This window comes from Dasypus novemcinctus, chromosome 17, assembly GCF_030445035.2.
Source record: "Dasypus novemcinctus isolate mDasNov1 chromosome 17, mDasNov1.1.hap2, whole genome shotgun sequence".
Lineage (NCBI taxonomy): Eukaryota > Metazoa > Chordata > Mammalia > Cingulata > Dasypodidae > Dasypus > Dasypus novemcinctus.
This window is the reverse complement of record NC_080689.1, coordinates 99,803,286-99,830,517: the sequence shown is the minus strand read 5'-3', so window position 1 is coordinate 99,830,517 and position 27,232 is coordinate 99,803,286. Positions and strand designations below refer to the sequence as shown.

General features: G+C 38.6%; 1 long non-coding RNA gene and 1 other non-coding gene across 4 annotated transcripts in view; both read left to right on the top strand.

Moving 5' to 3' along the window:
• Window positions 1-27,232, top strand: part of LOC101440145 (uncharacterized) — a 67,639-nt gene that overhangs the window by 10,183 nt on the left and 30,224 nt on the right. For 2 of the 3 annotated variants that reach the window (XR_009181321.2, XR_009181320.2), the window contains exon 3: window positions 25,943-26,054. The exons of the other annotated variant lie outside the window; for it this stretch is intronic. This is a non-coding gene — a long non-coding RNA (uncharacterized lncRNA). The remainder of the gene's footprint in view (window positions 1-25,942; window positions 26,055-27,232) is intronic. 3 annotated transcript variants of the gene reach the window in all.
• On the top strand, window positions 9,778-9,917 carry LOC111764909 (small nucleolar RNA SNORA67). The gene has a single exon (XR_002797392.2). It is a non-coding gene; the product is annotated as a small nucleolar RNA SNORA67 (small nucleolar RNA).

The window sequence follows — 27,232 nt, the reverse complement described above, 5'->3', positions numbered from 1 at the left end:
AATTTCCTGAGCCACCTCTGCTCCCTACTTTGTTGTGTCTCTCATTATGTTTTCTCCTTATGTTTCTTGTTGCATCATCATGTTGCATCAGCTAACCCTCCCAGCCCATTGTCTTGGCTTGCTGTCTTGCTCATCTTCCTTAGGAGGCACTGGGAACTGAACCTGGGTATAGCAGTTTGATATTATTGATGAATCCCAAAAAGAATTATTGGATTATGTTTGTAAACTGGTCTTTTCCTGTGGGCATATGAGATTATATTGGATTCATAGATTTGCTTGATTAAGTAATTATGTAAACCTCTTGTGCCAGTAGGGCATTGAGTCCCCACTCTTTAGTGGGTGGGGACTCACAGATAAAATGCATGGTAAAGGACAGGTTTAAGGGTTTTTTGATGTTGGAGTTTGATGCTGAAGCCTTAAGCTGGAGCCCCGGGAAGTAAGCTCACAGAGGAAACAGAAGCAAGCCCCAGGAAGCGAGAAACACTGAATCCAGGAAAAAGAAGACTGAGGAAGGGAGGAACCCAGGAAGCCTGAACCCTTGTAGACATCAGCAGCCATCTTACTCCAACATGTAGAAACAGACTTTGGTAAGGGAAGTAATTTATGTTTTATGGCCTGGTATCTGTAAGCTCCTACCTCAAATAAATACCCTTTATAAATACCAACTGATTTCTGGTATTTTTCATCAGCATCCCTTTGGCTGACTAAAACACTGGGGCCTCCTGTGTGGTAGGTGGGAGCACAATTGCTTAAGACATATACACTTCCCTCTTCATTCTATTTTTTTAAGGTAATTTCCACCCCCACCCCCCCTTTATAATTATTTTTAAGGTACATAGTCATGCAAAATTTTACATTAAAAAATATAAAAGGGTCCCATATACCCCACTCCCCACATCCCCAATCCTGTCACATCAACAACCTCTTTCATCAATGTGGCACGTTCTTTGCATTTGATGAACACATTTTGGAGCACTGCTGTGCAGCATAGATTATAGTTTATGTTGTAGTTTACACTCTCTCCCAGTCCTTTCAGGGAGTTATGGCAGGATATATAATATCCTGTGTCTGTCCCCACAACATCAGGACAACTCCAAGTCCCAAAAATGCCACTATATCACAGCCCTTCTTCCCTCTCCATGCCTTCAGCAACTTCCATTGTTAGAGTCACAATAATTCTATAGTAGAATACCAGTAAGTCCACTCTAATCCATATTTTATTCCTCCATCCTGAGGGTCCTGAGATGGTGATGTCCACTCAACCTCTAAATCAAGAGGGGGCTTAGATCCCACATGGCTGATGGATGGAATTCTCCTGCTCATAGTGGCAGACTTTCTCGGTTTCTTGGTGTGATGGTTGACCATTCTCACCTCCCTGTTAGCTGACCTAGGTAAGTCCAGTGAACTCTCCTGAGGCTCAGGGCCCAGCTGACACATGGAAAGTCCAGAAATTGAAGTCTGAGCATACACCAACCACAGCATGAGCCACAGGTTCAGTAAAAGTGACAAAAGAGGCATGGGTAGAGAGGTCACATCTGAGTCCAACTCCATCACACTCAAGAGCACAAATTCCAATGTAGGGCCCACTGGCAAGGCACTGAACTCCAGAGCCATCTGTCATGACCACAGGACCTGGGTGTGTCCATAGTCCTCAAGAGCACCAATACCTGAGGTTGTAATTGGCAGTCTCTGGGATCCTGCATAAGCTTGACCCCTCCAAATACTCCTGACTCATTTTGAAGTCTCTTAGCCATATAACTCATTGGTCTTTACCATTGCCCCCTTTCATCAAGGTCTTTACTTGCATGACCAGCTGGTGCTTGGCAGTAATCCCTCAGTGCCAGGGAGGCTTATCCCCAGGAGTCATGTCCCATGCTGGGGGAAAGGTAATGCATTAACATGCTGAGTTTGACTTAGAGAGTGGCCACTTTTGAGCAACATGGAGGCTCTCAGGAAGTAACTCTTACTGTACCCTGCAGCTCTAGTCTGAGTTCAGATTTTAGGCACACAGGCTCATAAGCATGGTCATCAGTATCAAGGGCACATCATTGGACTATTCTTCTCTGGTCTTTGCCCTTGCACTTGGGGAATTGTTGCTGCTTCTTTGGGGAGTGTGACTGAGCTACCCAGAATGGGAACTCAGCACTCCCTCAGTTGTCATGTGAAACTCTACTCCAATTTCAGCACCCAACAAACATCTGACATATCTATATACCCTATATGCATGCCCTGGAGAACTCCCTCCTATCCCCCATCAATGACACCCCACATCAATGCTTCTCCCTTGCCATAGTTGAACCACTCTATGATCAAAACTTCTTAAAAAATGAAGCCTAATATATTGCCAAATTCAATTAACAAGAAACTGAAGTAGTAATGATAGTTTTAAAGATTGGAAATAGAATACATAATAATTTAGAAAAACTAAAAGTAAAAAATAAATTGGGTATTAAAAATGAAAAATATAATTTTTTTGGCATTTTGCCTTGCATCACTGTAATAGGTGTTGCCTTGTATGTAAAGTGTCAAGGCAATCTTCCATTTTTTCCTCTGTCTGCATCGTTTTTTTAATACTGTGTCTTCAAAAAAGTTATCAGTCACAGTAAAGTCACTTATAGAATATAGGGAACTCCAATATACCCAACAACAAACCTTTTTCCCCCTTCCTAGCAATGGTATTTTTACATGTGGATGTTATATTTGCTACAACTGATGTTCAAATACGGAAACATAGTTACTAATCATGCTTCCATTATGGTTTACATTATGGTTTGCATTTCAAGCTGTACATTTTTATAAATTTTTGGTTACATTATGGTTTACATTTTAGACTATACACCTTTATAAATTTTTGGTGAAATTTAACATGTCCTACATCCATCATTGCAGGATCATGTAGAACACATAATTATCCCCCAGTTATCTCCTCTTCCAACTATTCTATTCCTTTCTTCCTCTCCCCTCAGGGCCAACAGTGACAACCAAGTTTCACTGCTTAAAGGACAAGATTCGTAGATACTTGCAACAATGCTGAGGGCTTTACAGACTGGTCTGTCCTCCCCCATTGAAAGTCACCTGTGTTCTCAAGAGCCACCCTCCCCTCTGTTTGGGAACATCAAGAATCCTCAGGATGACATAGAACATCTTCCTGCTCATTGTATGGTTCCCCACCCACTGATATAATACATTATGACAAGATGAGCACTCACACACTACCTAGAAGCCTACCCCAGGTGTACCCTTTGCCAGATGCCCCATCAAACACCTTAAATCAGTAACCCTTCCTTGTAGAACTTTCTAAAGAGTTTTTTCAACATTATACATTCAACCACATACCTGACAATCTCCCATGTTCACCTGCTACCCCCCCCAGCTCTTGACCATCTGACCCATCCTCTCAACCCTAGGCCCCCTCAAGCCCAACCCAATAGTATCCCTAGGCCCCATCTTATCCCTTCACTGCACAACTAGTTACCTTCACTTTATCATAGATTTTGCCCCTATAGATGTTGGCTCACAATCTTTCTCTCCCCCCTGTTTTTTGTAAGCCTATCTTCCAGTCTCTAGCTCTCTGAGACAGCTTGATTTGCTTAATTTGTATCAGAAAGGTCATGTAGTATTTATATGATTCCTGGCTTGCTTCACTCAACATAAGGTCCTCAAGATTCATTCATGTTATCTCATGTGTTACTACTATATCCCTTCTTACAGATGAGTATTATTCCATTGTATGCATATACTACATTTTGTTTATCCATTTATCTGTTGATGGACATTTGGGTTGATTCCAACTTTTGGCAATAGGGAATAATGCCGCTATGAACATTGGTGTGCGTATATTAGTTTGTGTCCTTGTTTTCAGTTCTTCTGGGTATATGCCCAGCAGTGGAATCCTGGGTCTTGTGGTAAATCAATAGCTAGTTTTTTTAAGAACTGTCAAACTGTCCTCCACAATGGCTGGATCCTTCTATATTCCCACCAACAGTGCATGAGCGTTCCCATTCCTCCACATCCTCTCGAACACTTGTAGTCCTATGTTTTATTTTTTAAAAGCCACTAGTCTAATGGGTGTAAGATGGTATCTCATTGTAGTTTTGATTTGCATTTCCCTAATAGCTAGTGATGTTGAGCATCTTTATTTTTCATTTTTTCTCTTTATTTTTTTAATGCTACATTAAAAAAAATGAGGTCCCCATATACCCACCACCCCCTCACCTCACTCCTCCCCCCATAACAACACTCTCCTCCATCATCATGAGACATTCATTGCATTTGGTGAATACATCTCTGAGCACTGCTGCACCTCATGGTCAATGGTCCACATCATAGCCCACACTCTCCCACAGTCCACCCAGTGGGCCATGGGAGGACATACAATGTCCAGTAACTGTCCCTGCAGCACCACCCAGAACAACTCCCAGTCCCCAAAACACCCCCACATCTCATCTCTTCCTCCCACTCCCTACCCCCAGCAGCCACCATGGCCACTTTCTCCACACCAATACCACATTTTCTTTAATTACTAATCACAATAGTTCATGAATGGAATATCAGTAAGTCCACTCTAATCCATACTCTATTCCTCCATCCTGTGGACCTTAGAATGGTTGTGTCCACTCCACATCTATATCAAGAGGGGGCTTAGATTCCACATGGATGCTGGATGCAATTCTCCTTTTGAGCACCTTTTCATGTGCTTTTTAACCATTTGTATTTCTTCTTTGGAGAAGCATCTTTTCAAATTTCTTGTTCTTTTTAAAAATGGGTTATTTGACTTTTTATTTTTGAGATATAGGATTTTTATTTATGTCCTGGATATTAGCTTTCTATCAGTTATATGATTATCAAATATTTTCTCCTACCAAATATGAACTCCTTTGAGGTGCAGAAGGCTGTAATTTTGAGAAATTCCCATTTATCTATTTTTTCTTTTGTTGCTCATGCTTTGGGTGTGAAGTTCATGAAGAAATTTCTTATTACAAGTTCCTGTAGATGCTTCTGCACATTGTCTTCCAAGGTCTTTATGGTCTTGGCTCTTATATTTAGATCGTTGATCCATCTTGAGTTGATTTTTGTATAAGGTGTGAGACAATAATCATCTCTCATTATTTTGCATATGGATATCCAGTTGCCCAAGCACCATTTGTTGAAGAGGCTGTTCTCTCCCAGGAGAGTGGGCTTGGTGGCCTTGTCAGATATCAGATGACTGTATATGTAAGGATCTGTATCAGAACTCTCAATTCAGTTACATTGGTCAGTATGTCTATCCTTGTGCCAACACCGCGCTATTTTCACCACTATAGCTGTGTAGTATGTTTTCAAGTCAGGTAGTGTGATTCCCCTGATTTCATTTTTTTTCTTTTTTCATATGTCTTTGACTATTCAGGGCCTCTTTCCCTTCCAAATAAATTTCATAGTTAGTTTTTCCATTTCATTAAAAAAAAATACTGTGTTGATTTTTATTGGGATTGCATTAAATCTGTAGATCAGTTTCAGTAGAATAGACATCTTAATGATATTTACTCTTCCTATCAATGAAGAGGGAATATTTTTCCGTTTGTTTAAGTCTTCTTTGATTTCCTTTAACAGTGTTGTGTAGTTTTCTGTGTATAAGTCTTTTACATCTTTAGTTAAGTTTATTCCTAGGTATTTGATTTTTTAAATTTGGTTTTGTAAAAGGTATTTTTTCTTGATTTCCTCTGCAGAGAGCTCATTAATGTACAGAAATGCTACTGCTTTTTTCACATTTGTCTTATAACCTTCAACTTTACTGAATGCATTCATAAGTTCTAGAAGTTTTGTTGGAGATTTCTTAGGGTTTACTATGTATAGGATCCTGTTGCCTACAAACAGTGAAATTTTGACTATTTCCTTTCCAATTTGGATGCCTTTTATATGTATTGTTTTCCTCATGGCTTGAGCAAGTACTTATAACACAATGTTAAATAGAAGGGGTGATAGTGGGCATGCTTATCTTGCTCCTGATCTTGGAGAGAAAGATTTTAGGATTTCACCACTGTGTATGATGCTAGCTGTGGGTTTTTCATATATACTCTCTATCATGTTCAGAAAATTTCCTTCTATTCCTATCTTTGGCATTGTTTTTATCAGGAAAGTGTGCTGTATTTTGTCACATTTTTCTGCATCTATAGATACATTCATGTCATTTTTTAAATCAGTTTATGTGGTGTATCACATTGATTTTCTTATGTTGAAACATCCTTGCATATCAGGGATGAAACCCACTTGATTATGATGTAGTTCATTTGATGTGTTGTTGAATATGATCAGCAAGTATTTTGTTGAGGATTTTAGCATCTAGGTTCATTAGAGAGATTGGTCTGTAACTTTCCTTTTTTGTGGTGTCTTTGGCTTAGGTATTAGGGTAATGCTGGCATCATAGAATGTGTTTAGTAATGTTCCTTCTATTTCAATTTTTTGGGGAGAGTTTAAGCAAGATTGGTGTTAGTTCTTTCCAGAATATTTGGTAGAATTCACCTGTGAAGCCATCTGGCCAGGAGCTCTTCTTTTTTTGGGAGGTTTATACTGACTGATTGTATCTCTTTACTTGTGACTGGTTTGTTGAGATCATCAATTTTTTTCTTTCATCAGTGTAGTCTGCTTATATGTTTCTAGGAATTTGTCCATTTCCCCCAAATTGTTCTTGTTGGCATATAGTTTTTCAAAGTATCCTTTTATGGTTCTCTTTATTTCTGTGGAGTCAGTGGTGATATCCCCTTTCTCGTTTCTTATTTTGTTTATTTGCATCTTCTCTCTTTTTTTCTTTGTTAGTCTAGCTAAGGGATTGTCAAGTTAATTGATCTTCTCAAAGAACCAGCTGTGGGTTTTCAAAATTATTTTTCTAGTGCTTTCCTATTTTCTATTTAATTTTGTTGTGTTCTGATCTTTGTTCTTTCTTTCTTCTTCCTTTGCGGTTAGTTTGTTGTTGTTGTTGTTGTTTTTTTACTAATCCCTTCAAGCGTGTATTTAAGTCTTTGATTTTAGCTCTTTTGTCTTTTTTGATATATGAACTTTTAGCTATGAATTTTCCTCTCTGTACAACTTTTGCTGCATCCCATGTTTTGATATTTTGTGTTGTCATTTTCATTAGTTTCAAAGTAGTTACTGATTTCTTTTGAGATTTCCTTCTTGACCCACTGTTTGTCTAAGAATGGATTCCTCAACTTCCATATCTTTCTGCCTGATCATATTCTCTGGCCCTTGCAGATTTCCAGCTTTTTTCCATTGTGGTGAGAGAAATTATTTTGTATGATTTCAATCTTTCTGAATTCATTGAGACTTTCTCTGTGGCCCAACATGTGGACTATCTTGGAGAATGATCCATGTTCCCTTGAGAAGAATGTATATGTTTTGCTCTGTTTGGATGCAGTATATGACTATTAGTATGAAATAGTATATGACTATTAGGTACAGATCCTCTAATATACTATTCAAAGTTTTTGTTTCTTTATTGATTCCCTGTTGAGATGTTCTGTCTAATGGTGATAATGGTGTATTTATCTCCCCCACTAAAATTATAGAGGTATCTATTCCTCCATTTAAGTTTTCCAGTCTTTGCCTCATGTATTTTGGGCATCCTGGTTAGGTGCAAAATTGTTTATGATTCTTCTTTCTTCTTGAAAGATTACCCGTTTTACTAATATGTAGTGTCCAACTTTGTCTCTCACAATAGTTTTGCATTTAAAGTCTATTTTCTCGAATATTAGTATAACTATTCCTACCCTTTTGATTATTGTTTGTCAGATTGTTTTCCGTCAGTTCACTTTCAACCTCCTTGAATCCCTGGGTCTAAGGTGTGTTTCTTGTATACAGCATATAGATAGGTCATATGTCTTTATCAATTCTGCCAATCTGTATCTCTTGGCAGGTTAGTTTAATCCATTAACATTCAGTGTTATTACCCTCAAGGAATTACTTACATTAGCCATATTTTCTTTGGATTTGTATGTGTCATGTTCTTCATATTTTTCTTTTTGTCTTTTTAATTGTTCTTACACCCTCCTCCAATTTTGTCTCTCCTGTGTTTTTCTTTCCTCCTGAAGAACTGCCTCTGGTATTTCTTGAAGGGCAGGTATCTTATTGGCATACTCTCTTAGTTTCTGTTTATCTGTGAATATTTTGAACTCTCCATCATTTATAAATGTTTCTTTGCTAAATTCTTCATTGTTAAGTTTTTTTTTCTTTTTGTGTCTTGACTATGTCATACTTCTGCCTTGTATCCATGGTTTCAGATGAGAAATTGCACTTAATCTTATTGAGCTTCCCTTGTATGTGATGGTTCTCTTTTGTTTTGCTGACTTCAATATTTTGTCTTTGTCTTGAGCATTGGACAATTTAACAAGTGTATGTCTTGGAATAGGCCTATTGGAATTTATACTGTTTGGGGTTTGCTGTGCTTCCTGGACATGTACATCCATCTCCCTCTATCCTTTCTCAGCAAGAAAGGTCTGGGAAGTTTTCAGACATTATTTCTTCCAGCAGCCTTTTTATTCCCTTTCCCTTCTTTTCTCATGCAATGCCTATAATGCATATATTTGTGCATTTTGTGTTGTCATTCAAATACCTAAGTCTCTGCTGGATATTTGTCTATCTTTTTCTCTGTTAATTCTACTATCTGTCTGATTTCAGATGTACTATCTTCCATATCACTAATTCTTTCCTCTGCCTGTTCAAATCTCCTGTTATTTGCTGAGAGTGATTTTTTATTTCTTTGAATGTGCCACTCACTACCATCATATGTTATCTTTTTGTGTATGTTTACAGGTTCTTCCATTTGCTCTCCAAGTGTTTTCTTAATATCCTTAGTCTCTTCCTTCACTTCATTAAGTTGGTCCTTGATATTTGTTTGGAGAGCTTTGATTACTTGTTTGATGTTGTACTCCTCTTCCTGGTTTTTAGTTCGTTCATTGGACTGGGCCATTTCTTCCTGATTATTGGTATGGTTTGTAATTTTTTGTTGCTGTCATCATCCTTTTGTCTTGATGGATTTGTTCAGTTGAATTGCTTTTCCATCTATTCTCAGGTTTTATTTAAGTACGATTTTTGCATGTGTATGTTAAGTTTTCTGTTTGACACTTTGTTCTCCTTATTCTATTTCCTTGTTGTCTAAGTTCTCTGAAGGAAAACGTTTAGGGCCAGGGAAAGCAAAAGTGATAAGAAAATTTAAAAAGTATAATAGTAGTTTTAATAGTAAATGTTAGCAGAAGAAATGCATAATACCTAGAAGAATGAATATTAAACTCAAGTAAGCAATGTAGAGTTATAGAAATAAAAAAGTGGAGTACCTATAATGAAAAGGGGAAACTGAATATGGAGAAGAATATAGTCTGAATTAAAAGGCCAAAGTGATCAGGAGAGGGAAAGAGAAAAGAAAGGACAATAAAATAAAGAACTAATAAAAGATAGAAAACAGAATAGAAGTATTAGAAATAAAAAGCCAGAAAAACTGGGGGCTAGACAAAGAGAGGTGGAATGTAAGAGCAACAACAGCAGGTGGAAGATAGAAAGATGTAGGAAGGGTAAGAGATAGCATTGGTAGTCAAAATCAGTACACACAGAAGAGAGGAAACTGAGGAAGAGAAAGCATAGCAAAGAATAAATAAGCCTGCAGCACCTAATTGAAAAAAAAGAAAAAGAAAAAAAAGGGTGGGGAGATAAGAAGGAAGGAAAGACAAGGAAAAAAAAAAACCAAAAAAAAAAAAACCAAAACAGACAAGCACTGAGGGAAGGAGTCAACCAAACATTAAGAAATACCAAGTCCAAGGTGATTCCCTCTCCAAGGGGCCACCTAGTGCCCTCTCAGGTAAGTAGCAACTTTGAATAAAATCTGGCAAGCCCAAGATCTTCGAGAGAGAGGGGATGTTTTCCCTTTTGCCTTCCTTTGGCTGCCTACATACCTAAGTCCTATTTGGATAAACTGACCTCTCTTATCTACATGATAAAGTTGTCATCTTTCTTGACACAGGCCAGAGGCATTGATGTGCAGCAGGTTTCTTTAGTAATCAACTATGACCTTCCCACCAACAGGGAAAACTATATAACAGAATTGGTTGTGGTGGACATTTTGGCTGTAAGGGTGTGACTATTAACATGGTGAGAGAAGAAGGTGAGGATTCTTCAAGACATTGAAACCTTCTACATTCCATTGAGGAGATGCCTCTCAATGTTGCTGACCTCAAATGAGCGACCCCAGTCTGGTGTCATTACTGGGGGGCTGAGGAGGAGGAGGAAGGGGAGGGAAGGGAGTCAAGGAATGGACATCTTGTTTTTTTCCTTTTTTTTTCTTTGAATAAATGTCACTTTTGGAGGCAAAAAAAAAAAAAAGAAAGAAAGAAAAAACCAGACTTCTCTCTCATGCCACTGTGGAGCAAGTCAGGCTGCTAATGTTTATCAATCAATCACCCAGCAGCTTTTTCACTGCAGATTTTTAATTTAATTTTATTATTTTAAATTCATTTTTTAAAAATATTACATTAAAAAAATATGAGGTCCCCATTCACCCCCACCGCCCCCACCCCACCACTCCCCCCACAGCAACACTCTCCCCCATCATCATGACATATCCATTGCATTTGGTGAGTACATCTCTGGGCATCGCTGCACCTCATGGTCAATGGTCCACATCATAGCCCATACTCTCCCACGTTCCATCCAGTGGGCCATGGGAGGACCTACAATGTCTGGTAATTGTCCCTGCAGCACCACCAGGACAACTCCAAGTTCTGAAAATGCCTCCACATCTCATCTCTTCCTCCCATTCCCTGCACCCAGCAGCCACCATGGCCACTTTTTCCACAGCAATGCCACATTTTCTCGATTACTAACCACAATAGTTCATGAATAGGATGTCAGTAAGTCCACTCTAATCCTTACTGTATTCCTCCATCCTGTGGATGTTGGGTTGGTTGTGTCCATTCCACATCTATGTCAAGAGGGGGCTTAGATTCCACATGGATACTGGATGCAGTCCTCCTGCTTTCAGTTGTAGGCACTCTTGGCCTCATTGTGTAGTGGTTGACATTCTTCAACTCCATGTTAGCTGAGTGGGGTAAGTCCAATAAGCCAGAGTGTAGGAGCTGAAGTCTGTTGAGGCTCAGGGCCTGGCTATCATATTGTCAATCCAGAGATTCAGATCCCCTAGAAATATCTTAAACCCCAGCACCAACTACAATTCTAGTCAAGTAACAGGAAAGGCTTGTGAAAAGTGATCACATCTGAGTCCAGCTCCATCATGCAGAAACACCAACTACAAAGAAGGGCGAACTGACATGGCAGTGAACTCCATCTGCCATGACCATAAAACCTGTGGGTCTCTTTCGCCCTCAGAAGAACCAATACCTGGGGTTGTATCTACTTTATCTGTCTCTGAGACTCTGCTCAGGTGTGCTTAAGGGTAATCCTTCTGATAACCTCCAGATTCTTTTTTTAGAGAAACATAGAAATATAAACTCATTTGTCCTTTCCATTTCCCCCTTAATTTAGGTCAAAAGCATTTTTAACTCCTGTTATTATATGTAGACAGGGAAATTCTGCTGGTCCGCATTGAACCTTTTATTCAAGGTCATTTTCTAGTTACGCCATCAGCTGGCACTTGGTAGTGATCCCTTGGCACCAGAGGTTCATCCCTGGCTGTCATGTCCCATGCTGGGGGGAAGGCAGTGCATTTACATGCCGAGCTTGGCTTCGAGACTGGCCACATTTGAGTAACACAGAGGTTCTCAGGAGGGAACACTTAGGTACAGTGCTGCTCTAGGCCTTGTTCTTATTTCAGGTGTATAGGCTCACAAGCATAGTCATTAGTATCAGGGGTCACTGTTGGACCCTCATTCCTTCCTGGTCCTTGCTGTTGCACCCAGGGGACTGCCGCTGCTCCCTTAGGGACCACAACAGAGCCCCCCCCCCCCAGTCAGGAACCCAGCACCCCCCCCCCAGCTGTTGTTTTTAATGGTTTCCACTTTGAATATACCCAAACATTTCCATGCACCACGGACACATTTCCTGTATAACTCCCTGTCAACCATATGTCCCCTGTCAATAACATCCCATACCAGTATTCCTCTGATGCCATTGTTGAACCACTCTGTGATACAAAACTTCCTGAAAAATGAAGCCCAATATAATGCCTTAATAGTAGAATAATAGGTTCCCTTAATAGTGAAATGGAATATAGCGATGAGTTTAAAGGTTAGATATAGAATACAGATTAATTTGGAAAAATTCTACATCCTATCTTATTCTTTTATTTTTTCCTAATTATTAAGCTTCTCTTCACAAGAGTTATAGGTCATATTAATTCATATATACAATATACAGTACTCCCACATATCCAATATAAAACCTTTTCCCTTCCACAGCAATAATCTTTTAACATGTTCATACCATATTTACTGAAACTGATATACAGTACATTGAGACAATAGCTTTCAAGCAAGGTAACATTTGTGTTTACATTGTGGTTTATACTTTAGGCTATACAATTTTCTAAATTATTAGTTATCCTATGTTTTACATTATGATTTACATTATTAGTCTGTCAGCCCCTATATGTTTTTGGTGTAATATTACATGTTTTATATCCATCCTTGCATACTCTTGTGAAACACTTCTATTGCCCTCACAGTTACGTTGGTTCCATCTATTCAATATCTATTTCCCCCCCTCCCCTTGGGGCCCACAGTGACAGTCAATCTTCATTTCTTGAGGAGCCATGTTCAGAGATACTTGCAACAGTGTTAAAGCTTGACATGCTCAACCGCCCTAATTCCCTGGGAGCCACCATTTCTCTTGAGAGATACAGTTCCCTCTATTTGATGGCATTAGTCCTCCCCAGGATATGGGTATACCTTCACTCTCATTATATCAGTCTCAACCCAATGATATAACCCACTCTGGCAAAATGAGCATTCACATATTCCCTAGGACTCTGTTCTACATCAGATTATCCCCTTTAAGTATCTTAAACAGGTAACTTTCCTAATTATATTTTGTAAAGGTTTTCTCAGCATTATACTCTCAACACCTGACAATCTCTTATGTTCGTATGTTGCCCCACCCTCCCTCCCATTTCTTGGGCAATATTACCCATCTGCCCATCCCTAGCCTCCCTCAAGCCCACAAAGCCCCACCCAAAGGTAACCCTATGCCCCTATTTTATCCCTTTCTTGTACACATACTTACCTCCAGTTTATCATAGATTTCACCCATGTAGATGTCAGCTTACATCCTTCTTCTACCCCCTGATTTCCTATAGCCTATCATCCAGTCTCTAGCTCTCTGAGGCAGCTTGGTTTACTTATTTCATATCATTGAAGTCATGTAGTATTTGTCCTTCAATGCCTGGGTTGCTTCACTCAACATAAGGTTCTCAAGATTCATCCATGTTATCACATGTGTTTGTAGTGTATTTGTTCTTAAAGCTGAGTAGTATCCCATTGTATGTATATACCACATTTTATCGATACACTCATCTGTTGATGGGCATTTGGGTTGATTCCAACTTTTGGTGATAGTGAACAATGCTGCTATGAACATTGGTGTGCATATATCAGTTTGTGTCCTTGTTTTCAGTTCTGCTGGGTATATACCCAGCAGTGGAATTGCTGGGTCATATGGCAAATCTATGGTTAGTTTTTTGAGAAACCGCCAAACTGTCCTCCAGAATGGTTGGATCCTTCTGCATTCCCACCAGCAGTGAATGAGTGTTCCCATTTCTCCACATCCTCTCCAGCATTTGTATTCTTCTGTTTTTTTCGTAGCTGCCAATCTTATGGGAGTAAGATGGTATCTCATTGTCGTTTTGATTTGCATTTCCCTGATAGCTAAAGATTTGGAGCATTTTTTCATGTACTTTTTAGCCATTTGCATTTCTTCTTTGGAGAAGTGTCTGTTTAAATCTTTTTCCCATTTTTAAAATGGGTTGCTTATCTTTTTATTTTCAAGATATAGGAGTTCTTTATATATGCAAGTTATAAGTCTCTTATCCGATATATGGTTGCCAAATATTTTCTCCCATTGTGTAGGCTCCCTTTTTACTTTCTTGACAAACTCCTTTGAGGTGCAGAAGGCTTTAATTTTGAGGAGGTCCCATTTGTTTGTTCTTTTGCTGCTCGTGCTTTTGTTGTGATGTTCATGAAGGCATTTCCTATTACAAGGTCTTGTAGATGTTTCCCTACACTGCTTTCCAAAGTCTTTATGGTCTTGGCTCTTATATTTAGGTCTTTGATCCACCTTGAGTTGATCTTTTTATAGGTTGTGAGTTGGTAATCCTCTTTCATTCTCCTGCATATGGATATCCAGTTCTCCAGGTACCATTTGTTGAATAGACCATTCTCTCCCAGTTGAGAGGGTTTGGTGGCTTTATCGAATATTATATGGCTATATATATGACGTTCTATATCAGAACTTTCAATTTGGTTCCATTGGTCTGTGTGTCTCTCCTTGTGCCAATACCATGCTATTTTCACTACTTTAGCTTTGTAGTATGTTTTGAAGACAGGTAGTGTGATTCCTCCAATTTTGTTTTTCTTTTTCAATATGTCTTTGGCTATTCGGATCCTCTTTCCTTTCCAAATAAATTTCATAGTTAGTATTTCTAGTTCCTTAAAGAATGCTGTGTTGATTTTTATTGGGATTGCATTGAATGTGTAGATCAGTTTTGGTGGGCTAGACATCTTAATAATATTTAGTCTTCCTTTACATGAACAGGGAATATTCTTCCATTTATTAATGTCTTCTTTGATTTCCTTGAACAGTCTTGTGTAGTTCTCTATGTATAAGTTTTTACATCTTTAGTTAAATTTATTGCTAAATATTGGATTTTTTACTTTACTATTATAAATGGTATTTGTTTTTTGATTTCCTCCTGATCTTGCTCATTATTGGTGTACAGAAATGCTATTGATTTTTGCGCATTGTTCTTATAACCTGCGACTTTACTAAATCATTTATGAGTTCTAGAAGCTTTGTTATAGACCTCTCAGGGTTTTTTATGTACAGGTTCATGTCATCTGCAAATAATGAAATTTTGACTTCTTCCTTTCCAATTTGAATGCCTTTTATATCTGGTTCTTGCCTCAGTGCCTGAGCAAGTACTTCTAAGACGATGTCAAATAGATGGGGAGAGAGTGGGCACCCTTGTCTTGTTCCTGAATTTAGAGGGAAGGATTTACGATTTCTCCATTGTAAATGATGTTGGCTGTGGGTTTTTCATATACACTCTTTATCATGTTCAAAAAATTTCCTTGTATTCCGATCTTTTGGAGTGTTTTTATCAAGAAAGGGTGCTGTATTTTGTCAAGTGCTTTTTCTGCATCTATAGATATAATCATGTGATTTTTTTCCTTCAATCTGTTTATATGGTGTATTACATTGGTTTTCTTATGTTGAACCATCCTTGCATACCTGGAATGAATCCCACTTGATTGTGGTGTATAATTCGTTTAATGTGTTGTTGAATATGATTAGCAAGTATTTTAAGTATTTCTGCGTCTAGGTTCATTAGAGAAATTGGTCTGTAATTTTCCTTTCTTGTGGTGTCTTTGTTTGGCTTTGGTACTAGGGTAATGTTGGCATCACAGAATGAGTTAGGCAATGTTCCTTCTGTTTTGATTTTTTGGAAGAGTTTCAGCAGGATTGGTGTTAGTTCTTTCCGGAATATTTTGTGGAATTCACCTGTGAAGCCGTCTGGCCCTGGGCTCTTCTTAGTTGTGAGGTTTTTGATGACTGATTCTATCTCTTTACTTGTGATTGTTTTGTTGAGATCATCAATTTCTTCTTTCGTCAATATAGGCTGCTTATGTGTTTCTAGGAATTTGTCCATTTCCTCTGAATTGTCATTTTTGTTGGAATATAGTTTTTCAAAGTATCCTCTTATGATAGTCTTTATTTCTGTGTGGTCAGTGGTGATGTCTCCTTTCTCATTTCGTATTTTGTGTATTTTCATCTTCTCTCTTTTTTTCTTTGTTAGTCCCGCTAAGGGTTTGTCAATTTTATTGATGCTCTCAAAAAACCAGCTTTTGGTCTTGTTTATCTTATCAAGTGCTTTCTTATTTTCTATTTCATTTAGTTCTGCTCTTACCATTGTTATTTCTTTTTTTCTTCTTCTGGTGGGATTACTTTGTTGTTTTTTTACTAATTCCTCCAAATGTGCAAGTTAGTTCTTCAATTTTTGCTCTTTCTTCTTTTTTGATATATGAATTTATGGCTATAAGTTTCCCTTTCAGTACTGCTTTTGCTGCATCACATAAGTTTTGGTATGTTGTGTTATCATTTTCATTTGTTTCAAGGTAGTTATTGATTTCTTTTGCGATTTCCTCCTTGACCCACTGTTTTTCTAAGAGTGTGTTGTTTAATTTCCATATCTTAGTGTGAAATCTGGGCCTCTGGCCCTTGCAGATTTCCAGCTTCACCCCACTCTGGTCAGAGATATTATTTTGTATGATTTCGATCTTTCTGAATTCATTAAGCCTGTCTTTGCAGCCTAGCATATGGTCTGTCTTGGAGAATGATCCATGTGCACTCGAGAAAAATGTATATCCTGCTGTGTTTGGGTGTAATGATCTGTATATGTCTGTTAGATCCAGCTCCTCTAATATACCATTCAAATATTTTGTTTCTTTAGTGATTTTCTATTGAGTGTTCTGTCCAGAGTTGATAGTGGTGTATTAAAATCCCCCACTATAATTGTAGATGCATCTATTCTTTCACTTAGTTTTTCCAGCGTTTGCCTCAAGTATTTAGAGGTGCCCTTGTTAGGAGCATAAATATTTATGATTGTTCATTCTTCTTGAGAGATTGTCCCTTTCACTAATATGTAGTATCCGTCTTTATCTTTCACAATATTTTTGCATTTAAAGTCTATTTTGTCTGATATTAATATAGCTACTCCTGCCTTTTTTTGGTTATTGTTTGCTCATTAGATTGTTTTCCAACCATTCACTTTCAGCTTCCATGAATCTCTGGGTCTAAGATGTGTCTCTGGTAGACAACATATAGCTGGGTCATATTTCCTTATCCAGTGTCCCAGTCTGAATCTTTTGATAGGTGAGTTTAATCCATTGACATTCAGTGTTATTACTTTCAAGGACTTATTTATGTTATCTTTCAAGGAGTTATTTATGTTAGCCATATTTTGATTGGACTTGTGTTTGTCATATTTGTTTGTTTGTTTTTCTTCTCTTTTTGTCTTTTTTGTTGCTCTTACACTCCTCCAACTCTACCTGTCCTGTTTTTTCCTTTCTTCCTGCAGAACTCCCTTTAGGATTTCTTGAAATCGAAGTTTCTTGTTGGCATACTCTTTCAATTTCTGTTTACCTGTGAATATTTTGAACTCTCCATCATTTTTGAATGCTAGTTTAGCTGGGTAGAGTATTCTTGGTTGGAATTTTTTTTCTTTTAGTACCTTGACTATATCATACCATTGCCTTCTTGCCTCCATGGTTTCAGATGAGAAATCAGCACTTAATCTTATGGAGCCTCCCTTGTATGTGATGGTTTTCTTTTCTCTTGCTGCTTTTAGAATTTTCTCTTTGTCTTGAGCGTTGGATAATTTGACAAATATATGTCTTGGGGTGGGCCTGTTTGCGTTTATGATATTTGGGGTACGTTGTGCTTCTTGGATATGTACATCTGTCTCTCTCAGTAGATTTGGGAAGTTTTCAGCCATTATTTCCTGCAATGCCCCTTCTGACCCCTTTCCCTTCTCTTTTCCTTCTGGGATGCCTGTAATACGTATGTTTGTGCATTTTGCTTTGTCATTCAGGTCCCTAAGTCCTAGCTGGATTTTTTCTATCTTTTTATTGATCAATTCTAATATCTGTTTGATTTCCAATGTACTGTCTTCCACATTGCTAATTCTCTCCTCTGCGTCTTCTAATCTGCTTCTATTTGCTGTGAGTGTTTTTTTTTTTTTTATTTCTTGTACTGTGGTCTTCATTCCCATCATATCTGTTAACTTTTTGCATATGTCTGCAATTTCCTCTCCAAGTGTTTTCTTCATATTGTTAAACTCTTCCTTTACTTCATTAAGTTTGTCTCTGATATATGTTTTTAGATCTTTACTTACTTGTCCAAAGTTCTGCTCCCCTTCCTGGTTTTTAGTTCGTTCATTGGATTCAGCCATGTTTTCCTGATTACTGGTTTGGTTTGTAGTGTTTTGTTGCTGTCTGGTCATCATTTTATCTTGACTGGTTTAATCAGTTCCTTAGCTTCTTTGTCTAGTCTTGGGGAATAATTAGCTCTTGTTCTTGTATAAGTGTAATATCTTCTCTTTGTCACTTTGTTCTTCTTATTCTAATTTCTTGTTGCTGGCTGAGTTCACTTTGAAGGAAAATATTAGGGCCAGGGAAAGGCAATTGTGTAAAAAATGAAAATGTGTAAAGTATTACTGGTAATAAATGTTAACAGAGCAACAATGTGCGATCTGGGAGGATGGATATTAGATTCATGTAAATTGTGTAGAGTTATAGCAGTAAGTAGAGTACCTATAATGAGGTAGTTGACTGAATATGGGAGGAATATGTCATGAATTAAAAAGCCAGTGTTTTCATGAGAGAGGGAAAGAGAAAAGAAAGACAATAGTATCAAGAGTGGATAGAAGACAGAAAACAAAACAAAGGTATTAGAAATTAAAAGTTAGACAATTTTGGGACCAAAGAAAGGGAGGTGGAATATAGGAAAGACAGTAGATGATGGAGGATATCAAATGTGGGGGAAAGCTGATAGTGTAGGTGGCCAAAATCAATGCACACAGAAACGAGGAAATGGAGGATGAGGAAACCCAGCAAATATGAGGTGTTCCCTGCAGCACCTATTGTATAATTAAGATATAATAAAATAAGAAGAAAAAGAGGGAAAAGAAAAAAAAGAGAAGATAAAAAAAGGGGGTTCAGCAAAGAAAAGGGAGGGAAACAAGCATGGAAAAGAAAAGAAAGAGAAAAAAAGAAGAAAAAAAACCAACAACCCCTAAATAAATGAAAAAAGACCTTGGGGGATACAATGGGCGAAAAGACTCGGATGTAATGCAATATTAGCAACCAGGACAATAAAAAAAAAAAAGAAAAAAGAGAAAAAGAAAAAAAAACCCACAAATGCTGAGGGCTAGGACAATCAAGGACCTCAGATGGCCTTCAGGGCATGGTGGATTCAGGGATGGGAAGTCTGTGATATTGCAGCCTCAAGAGGTGTGAGTCTCTGGGGTGTGGGCCACCAGGGTTTAGGGGACAGACATGGCAACCTTAAATCTGGTTAACAGGGAGCCTGGGAGCACCACAGTGCAACAGAGCCTTCAGGGATCCCCGCAGCTGGGTGCCAGCCCTATGGGGGGTCACATCCGCAAACTCTGACCTCTGTGTCAGAAACCCAAAATTCCCCCTCTCACAAGAGTCTCTTCTGTCGCTGTCTTACCAAGTTGACTTCAGGACACCTCCTCCCCTGCAAGTCCCTGAAACAGCCTGCTGGGGACGCCTCTATATTGCAAGCAATTTAAGGACCGCCACAGATGGACAGTCAGCCTTAGGAGGTGGGGCTCTAGCCAGAAGCACTGATCTCTGTGTCAGAAACCCAAAATTCCATGCCTCGCATAAACCTCCATTTCTGTTTCACCAAATCGGCTTCCAGACACCTCCTGCCCTGGAAGCCCCTGAAACAGTCTGCCAGTGATGCCTCTTTATTGTAACCAATTTAAGAACCACTGCAGATCGGCAGCCAGCCCTGGGGGACAGGGCTCTAGCCAGAAGGACTGATCTCCGTGTCAGAAACCCAAAATTCCATGTCTTGCCAAAAACTCCATCTCTGTTTCACCAAATCGACTTCCAGACACCTCCCACCCTGCATGCCCCCCAAACAGCCTGCTGGTGACATGTCTATATTGCAACCAATTTAAGGACCACTGCAGATCGGCAGCGAGCCCTACGGGGCAGGGCTCTAGCTGGAAGCATTGATCTCCGTGTCAGAAACCCAAAATTCCACATCTCGCAAAAAACTCCTCTGTTTCTGTCTCACCAAATTGGTTTCCAAATACTTCCTGCCTTGCAAACCCTCAGATAGCCCTCTCAGGGCTTATGAGTTCCCCAGCACAGCAGAGCCTCCAGGAATCACCACTGCTGTGCTGCCCACCCCAGGGGCATAGCATCCTGCATGCAGCCCCTATCTCCATGAAAGAGAGCCTCAATTCTACCTTTTACACGAATCTTCTCTGTCACTGTCCCACCAAATTGATGTCTAGACACCTCCTGCCCTGCAAAACCCTGAAACAGCCTGGTCCTGAAGAATTTCCAATGCTGCCCAGCTGCTTCTTTGCAGGAGAGACTATAAGGTGCACTTAGACACCATCTTGCCCCGCCTCCTCACTGCAGATTTTGAAGTGGATATATATGAGTAAGCTAAGTTAAATTGTGTAACAAAAGTAATCTTTTTTAAATGAAAAATAAGAGACCCAAGGAAAATTAATACATGATTTTCCTGTCCCAAACTATTAGCTAGATGTGCAATATCCCCTTGGGTCACTACTTTAAGAGGAGCCAGGAACTGACCCAGAGACCTTTCACATGCAAGACTGAATATCCTCTCCTGAGTCACACCCTCCTTCTGGGTTGACCTGCTCCTCAAAAGAGTCCCCTTCCAGGGGCAGGATTGACTCTTTGCAATTGAATAAATTAGGAATCTGCCCTTCCCCCTTTCTCCTTTCTTTCCTTCTCTCCCAGGGCAGCAGGAAGCCTGTGTGAGAGCTCTCCTCTGAGATTCAAATGGGACCCTGGTGAACCAATTCACCATAGAAAATAATGACTCTCAATTAACTTTGGAAGAGAGCACCCACACCTTGCTGGGAACCCTAAATATGCTCTTGGAAGCCTACCAAGCACTTCCTACTCTCCCCCTCCCTTAGGTGTGTTGCTCAGGACTAGTTAATTGCCTGGATCCACCTTCTTCTTCTCCCAGACCATTTTTTCTTATCTCAGGGAGGTTAGGTAAATCAGGCTGCCTCAGCAGATTTGCCTCTTCCCTCTTCCTGGTTTCTCCTCAAGCCAGCTGTATGCTCATCAAAGCTCAAAAAGGGGGGGGGGGAGTCCAGACAATTGATCCTGTATTCATGGGATCCCTTCCCACCCTTCACCAGAACCCTCCCACTCTTGGAGTTTGTCTCCTCCAGCTGTGTGACCAGCTAGGTTCAGGAAATGCCATGGCTTCCTGCCCTGGGGGATCAATTTAGCTGTCCACAGCTCCTTTCTCAAGTGCCAGAAACTCATTGCTTTAACTTGAGCAATCACTCTTTGTGTCATGCTCCATATTGATGTCCTGAAGCCTCCTACTTTGTGCATTCCCAAAACAGCTCACTCAGGCACGATTTTGTCCCCACTTAGCCATTTTTTTTTTGTAGGAGAGATGATATGCATGCACTTACTCTGATGCCATCTTGCCCCCTATTTCTTTGTTCCTTTTTACTGCTGAATAATATTCACTGTATGTCTGTACCACATTTTGTTTACCCATTCATTGGTTGATGGGAACTAGTGTTGCTTCCATCTTTTGGCATTGTGAGTAATGCAACTTGGAACATTGGAATGCAAATACCTTGTGTGCAATTGCCACGTCATATGTTAATTCTATAGTTAGCTTTTTGCAGAACGCCAAACTGTCTTCCACAGTGCCTGCACCCTTTTACATTCTCACCAGCAATGAATAAGTCTTCCTATTTCTCCACGTCCTCTCCATTTGTAATTTTCTAGTTTTTTTTTTTAGTAGTAGCCTTTCTAGTGAGTGTGAAACAGTATCTCATGATTTTGACTTGCATTTCCCTAATAGCTGATTATGTTGAGCATCTTTCCATGTGCTTTTTGGCCATTTGTGTATCATTGAAGAAATGTTTATTCAAGTCATTTTTTATTGGACTGTTTGTTTTTTAGTGGTTGAGTTGTAGAATTTATTTACATTTTCTGAAAGTTAAACCCTTTTAGGGGGAGTAGGTTCTGCTCAGTGGCTGAGTGCCTGCTTTCTATGTACAGTGTTCCAAGTTCAAGATAGATAGATAGATAGATAGATAGATAGATAGATAGATAGATAGATAGATAGATAGATAGATAGATAGACCTGTATAGTCAGCCAAAGGGGTGCTGATGCAAAATACCAGAGAGTCTTTTTTCACATTTTGGACAAAGATGGCTGCCAAAAATGTGAGGATTCAAGGCTTCCTGGTTCTTTCCTTACAGGTTCTTGCTTTTCTCTGGGTTCGGGGTTCCTTGTTTCCCAGGGCTCCAGCTTCAGCATCAAACTCCAACACAAGAACTCCAACATTTTTCTTTTGGTGCTTGTGCTTTGGGTATAAAGTCTAAAAACTATTGCTAACACAAAATCCCGGAGATGCTTGCATATATTTTCTTCCAGGAGTTTTATAGTTCTGGTTCTTACATTTAGGCCTTAAATCTATTTTGAATAAATTTTTGTATATTCTGTGAGATAGGGTCCTCTTTCAAAACCATATGGATATCCAGTTCTCCCAACACTAATTGATGAAGAGATTATTATTTCCCAATGACTGTACTTGGTAACCTCCTCCAAAATCAATTGGCCATAGAGATATGAATCTATTTCTGAATTCTCCACTGGATTCCTTTGGTGTATAAATCTATCATTGTGTCAGTACCATATCTTTTTGACCACTGTGGCATTGTAATAAGTTTTAAAGTCACAAAGTGTGAGCCCTCCAACTTGTTCTTCTTTTCTAAGATGGTTTTGACTATTTGTGGCCCTTACCCTTCCAAATAAAATTTAATTATTGGCCTTTCTTTTACTGCAATGTAGACTGTTGGAATTTTGATTGGGATTGTATTGAATCTATAAGTCATTTTAGGGAGAATTATCATCTTGATGATATTTAGTCTTTCAATCCATGAACATGGGATGACCTTTCCTTTATTTAGGTCTTCTTTGATTACTTTTAGCAATATTTTGTAGTTTTCTGTGTACACCACTTTACACTACTCTGTGGGATCCCAAAACAGCTCACCAGTGTGATTTTGCCCCTTAGCCATTTTTTTTTTTTTTTTTTGGTGAGAGAGCTTGGGAATGCCCATCTAAGCCAATGCCATCTTGCTGGAACTCCCAAACTTTGTTTTTCAAAGAACATGTTAGGAGATTTCTTTTTTATCCTCCTTCTTCTTAGCAGGGCCACCCTGTTAAAGTTGTGTTAGTTCTTTACTGCATAAGGGCATCTGATTAAGGGGATGAATCAGGGCAGAAATCCAGATGCCCTCTGTTGGAAAAGCTATATGCCCTTGGATGGGACCATGGTTGCCCAGAGGAAGGGGAGTCTTTTCTTCATTCAACAAATGTGCCCTTTGAGCTGGTTTTGGCTTGTATCTTACCCAAACTTCTCCCTTTTATAATTAACTATTGAGAATTTCAAAACCATGGATCCACAGAAGCCTTTAAGTATTTGTATATCCATGCTAATTTTCTTGGTTGGGAATATTTCAGTCACCTAGAACTGGATCCATACATGGATGCAGCTTTTTCCCCATGCTAACTCACTGTGTGCAGGTGAGGGTCTTTGGCCCTCTGACCAGGGCAGGTTGTGCAGAGTCCTAAGTCACCAGCACCCACCAAACCATGTGGTGCTTGCTGGCTCTGACATAGTCTGGTTCCAGGGTTCAGTTCATTAAAGAATGTTGTGTTGTTTTTATTGGGATTACATTGAATCTTTAGATCAGTTTTTGGTAGGATAGAAATCTTAAAAATATTTAGTCTTCCTATTCATTAACGGGGAATATTCTTACATTTATTTAGGTCTTCTTTGATTTCCTTGAACAGTGTTGTGTACTTTTCTGGGTATAAGTCTTTACATCTTTAGTTAAATTTGCCCCTAGGTATTTGATTTTTTAACTTACTATTGAAAATAGTATTTGTTTCTTGATTTCCTCCTCAGATTGTTCATTTTTGTTGTACAGAAATGCTACTAATTGATGCATTGATCTTTTAATCTGTGACTTTACTGAACTCATTTATATATTCTAGAAGCCTTCTTATAGATTTCTCAGGATTTTTTTATGTATAGGATCATATCATCTGCAAATAATGAAATTTTGACTTCTTCCTTTCCTTTGGATACCTTTTATGTCTTGTTCTTGCCTCAGTGCTCGAGCAAGTACTTCTAAGAGTATGTTAAATAGAAGGAGTGATAGTGGGCATCCTTGTCTTGTCCCTGATCTTAAAGGGAAAGATTTTAAGATTTCACCTCTGTAAATGATGTTAGCTGTAGGTTTTTCATATATACTCTTTATCATGTTCAGAAAGTTTCATTCTATTCTGATCTTTTGCAGTGTTTTTATCAAGAAAGGGTGCTATATTTTTTCAAATGCTTTTTCTGCATCTATAGATATGATTATGTGATTTTTTTCCTTCAATTTTTTAATGGTGTATTCCATGAATTGATTTTCTTATGTTGACCCATCCTTGTATACCAGGAATGAATCCTACTTGGTCATTTTGTATAATTCATTTAATTTAATGTGCAGGATTTTCACATCTAGGTTCATTAGAGCTATTTGTCTGTAATTTTGCTTTCCTGTGGTGTCTTTGTTTGTCTTTGGTACTAGAGTTATGTTGGCATCATAGAATGAGTTAGGCAATGTTCCTTTGGTTTTGAAATTTTGGAAGAGTTTAAGCAAGATTGGTGTTAGTTCTTTCCAGAATGTTTGATAGAATTCACCTGTGAAGCCATCTGGCCCAGGGCTCTTCTTAGTTGGGAGGTTTTTAAAGACATTCTATCTCTTGTGATTTGTCTGTTGAGATAATCAATTTCTTTTTTCATCAATGTAGGCTGCTTATGTGTTTCTAGGAATGTGTCCATTTCCTCTAAATTGTTCTTTTTGAAAGTATCCTTTTATGATAGTCTTTATTTCTCTGGGGTCTGTGGTGATAATCTCCTTTCCTATTTCTTATTTTGTATATTTGCATCTTCTCTCTTTTTTTCTTTATTAGTCTAGCTAAGGGTTTGTCAATTTTATTGAACTTCTCAAAGAAGCAGCTCTTGTTTTTTTTTGTCATTTTTTCAAGTGCTTTCTTATTTTCTATCTCATATAGTTATGCTCTGATCTTTTTTCTTTCTTTCTTTCTTCTTCCTTTGGGTTTAGTTTTTGTTTTGTTTTTTTTAAACTAATTCCTCCAACTGTACAGTTCTTCAATTTTAGCTCTTCCTTCTTTTTTGATGTATGAATTTATGGCTATTAATTTCCCTCTCAGTACTGCTTTTGCTGCATCCCATAAGTTTGAATACATTGTATTATCATTTTCATTAGTTTCAAGGTAGTTATTGATTTCTTCTGAGATTTCCTCCTTGACCTAATGTTTTTCTAAGAGTGTGTTGTTTAATTTCCAAATCTTGGTGCCAAATCTGGGTCTCTAGCTTTTGCAGATTTCCAGCTTCATTCCACTGTGGTCAGAGAAATTATTTTGTATGATTTCAATATTTCTGAATTCATTGAGACTTTTTCTGTGGTGTAGCATGTGGTCTATCTTGGAGAATGAACCATGTGCACTTAAGAAGAATGTATATCCTGCTGTATTTGGGTGTAATGTTCTGTATATGTCTATTAGGTCCAGCAGCTCTAATATATTGTTCAAAGTCTTTGTTTCTTTATTGATTCTCTTTTAAGATGTTCTGTCCAAAGTTTATAGTGGTGTATTAAAGTCCCCTACTATAATTGTAGAGGCATATACTCACTTAGTTTTTCCAGTGTTTGCCTCATGTATTTGGAGGCAAATGTTTATGATTGTTCTTTCCTCTTGAAAGATTATCCCGTTCACTAATATGTAGTGTCCATCTTTGTCTCTCACAATTGTTTTGCACATAAAGTCTATTTTGTCTGATATTAATATAGCTACTCCTGCCCTTTTTTGATTAGTGTTCACTTATCCAATTGTTTTCCAGCCATTCACCTTCAACCTCCTTGAATTCCTGGGTCTAAGATGTGTTTCTTGTAGACAGCATATAGATGGGTCATATTTCCTCATCCAGTCTTCCAGTCTGAGTCTCTTGACAGGTAAGTTTAATCCATTGACATTTAGTGTTATTACTTTCAAGAAATTACTTATATTGGCTATATTTTCTTTGAATTTGTGTTTATCATATTTTGTTTGATTTTTTTTTCTGTTTTTTTTTTTTTTTTTTTGTCATTTTAGTTGCACTTAACACTCTCCTCCAACTCTCTCTCTTGTTTTTTCTACAGTACTCCCTTTAGCATTTCTTAAAGGGCAGGATTCTTCTTGGCATACTCTCTTAGTTTCTGTTTATCTGTTAATATTTTGAACTCTCATCATTTTGAATGCTAACTTTTCCGAATAGAGTATTCTTGGTTGGAAATATTTTTCTTTTAATACTTGACTATGTCATACCTCTGCCTTCTTGCCTACATGGTTTCAGATGAGAAATCAGCACTTAAAATCTTATGGAACCTCCTTTGTATGTGATGGCTCTCTTCTCTCTTGCTGCTTTTAGCATTTTCTCTTTGTCTTGAGCATTGGATAATTTGATAAGTATATGTTTTTGGGTAGGCCTGTTGGGATTTATGCTGTTTGGGGTGCATTGTGCTTCCTGGACATGTATATTCATCTCCCTCAATAGGTTTGGAAAGTTTTCAGCCATTATTTCCTCCAACACTCCTTCTGTCCCCTTTTCCTTCTCTTCTCCTTCTGGGATACCTATTATGTGTGTATTTGTGCATTTTATATTGTCATTCAGGTGCTAAGTTCCTGCTGGAGTTTTTCTATCTTTTTATTGATCAGTTTTACTAGCTGTTTGATTTCAGATGTACTGTCATCACATCACTAATTCTTTCCTCTGCCTCTTTGAGTCTGCTGTTATTTGCTGAGAGTGTAGTTTTTTTTTATTGATTTTGTAAAAATATTACATTAAAAAAAAAATGAGGTCCCATTCATCCCCACCACCCCCACCCCACCACTCCCCCCCCCCCCCCCAGCAACATTCACTCCCATCATCATGACACATCCATTGCATTTGGTAAGTACATCTCTGGGCATCTCTGCACCTCATGGTCAATGGTCCACATCATGGCCCATACTCTCCCCCATTCCATCCAGTGGGCCCTGGGAGGATTTACAATGTCTGGTGATTGCCCCTGAAGCACCATCCAGGGCATCTCCAAGTCCCAAAGGCACCTCCACATCTCACCTCTTCCTGCCACTCTCCATACCCATCAGC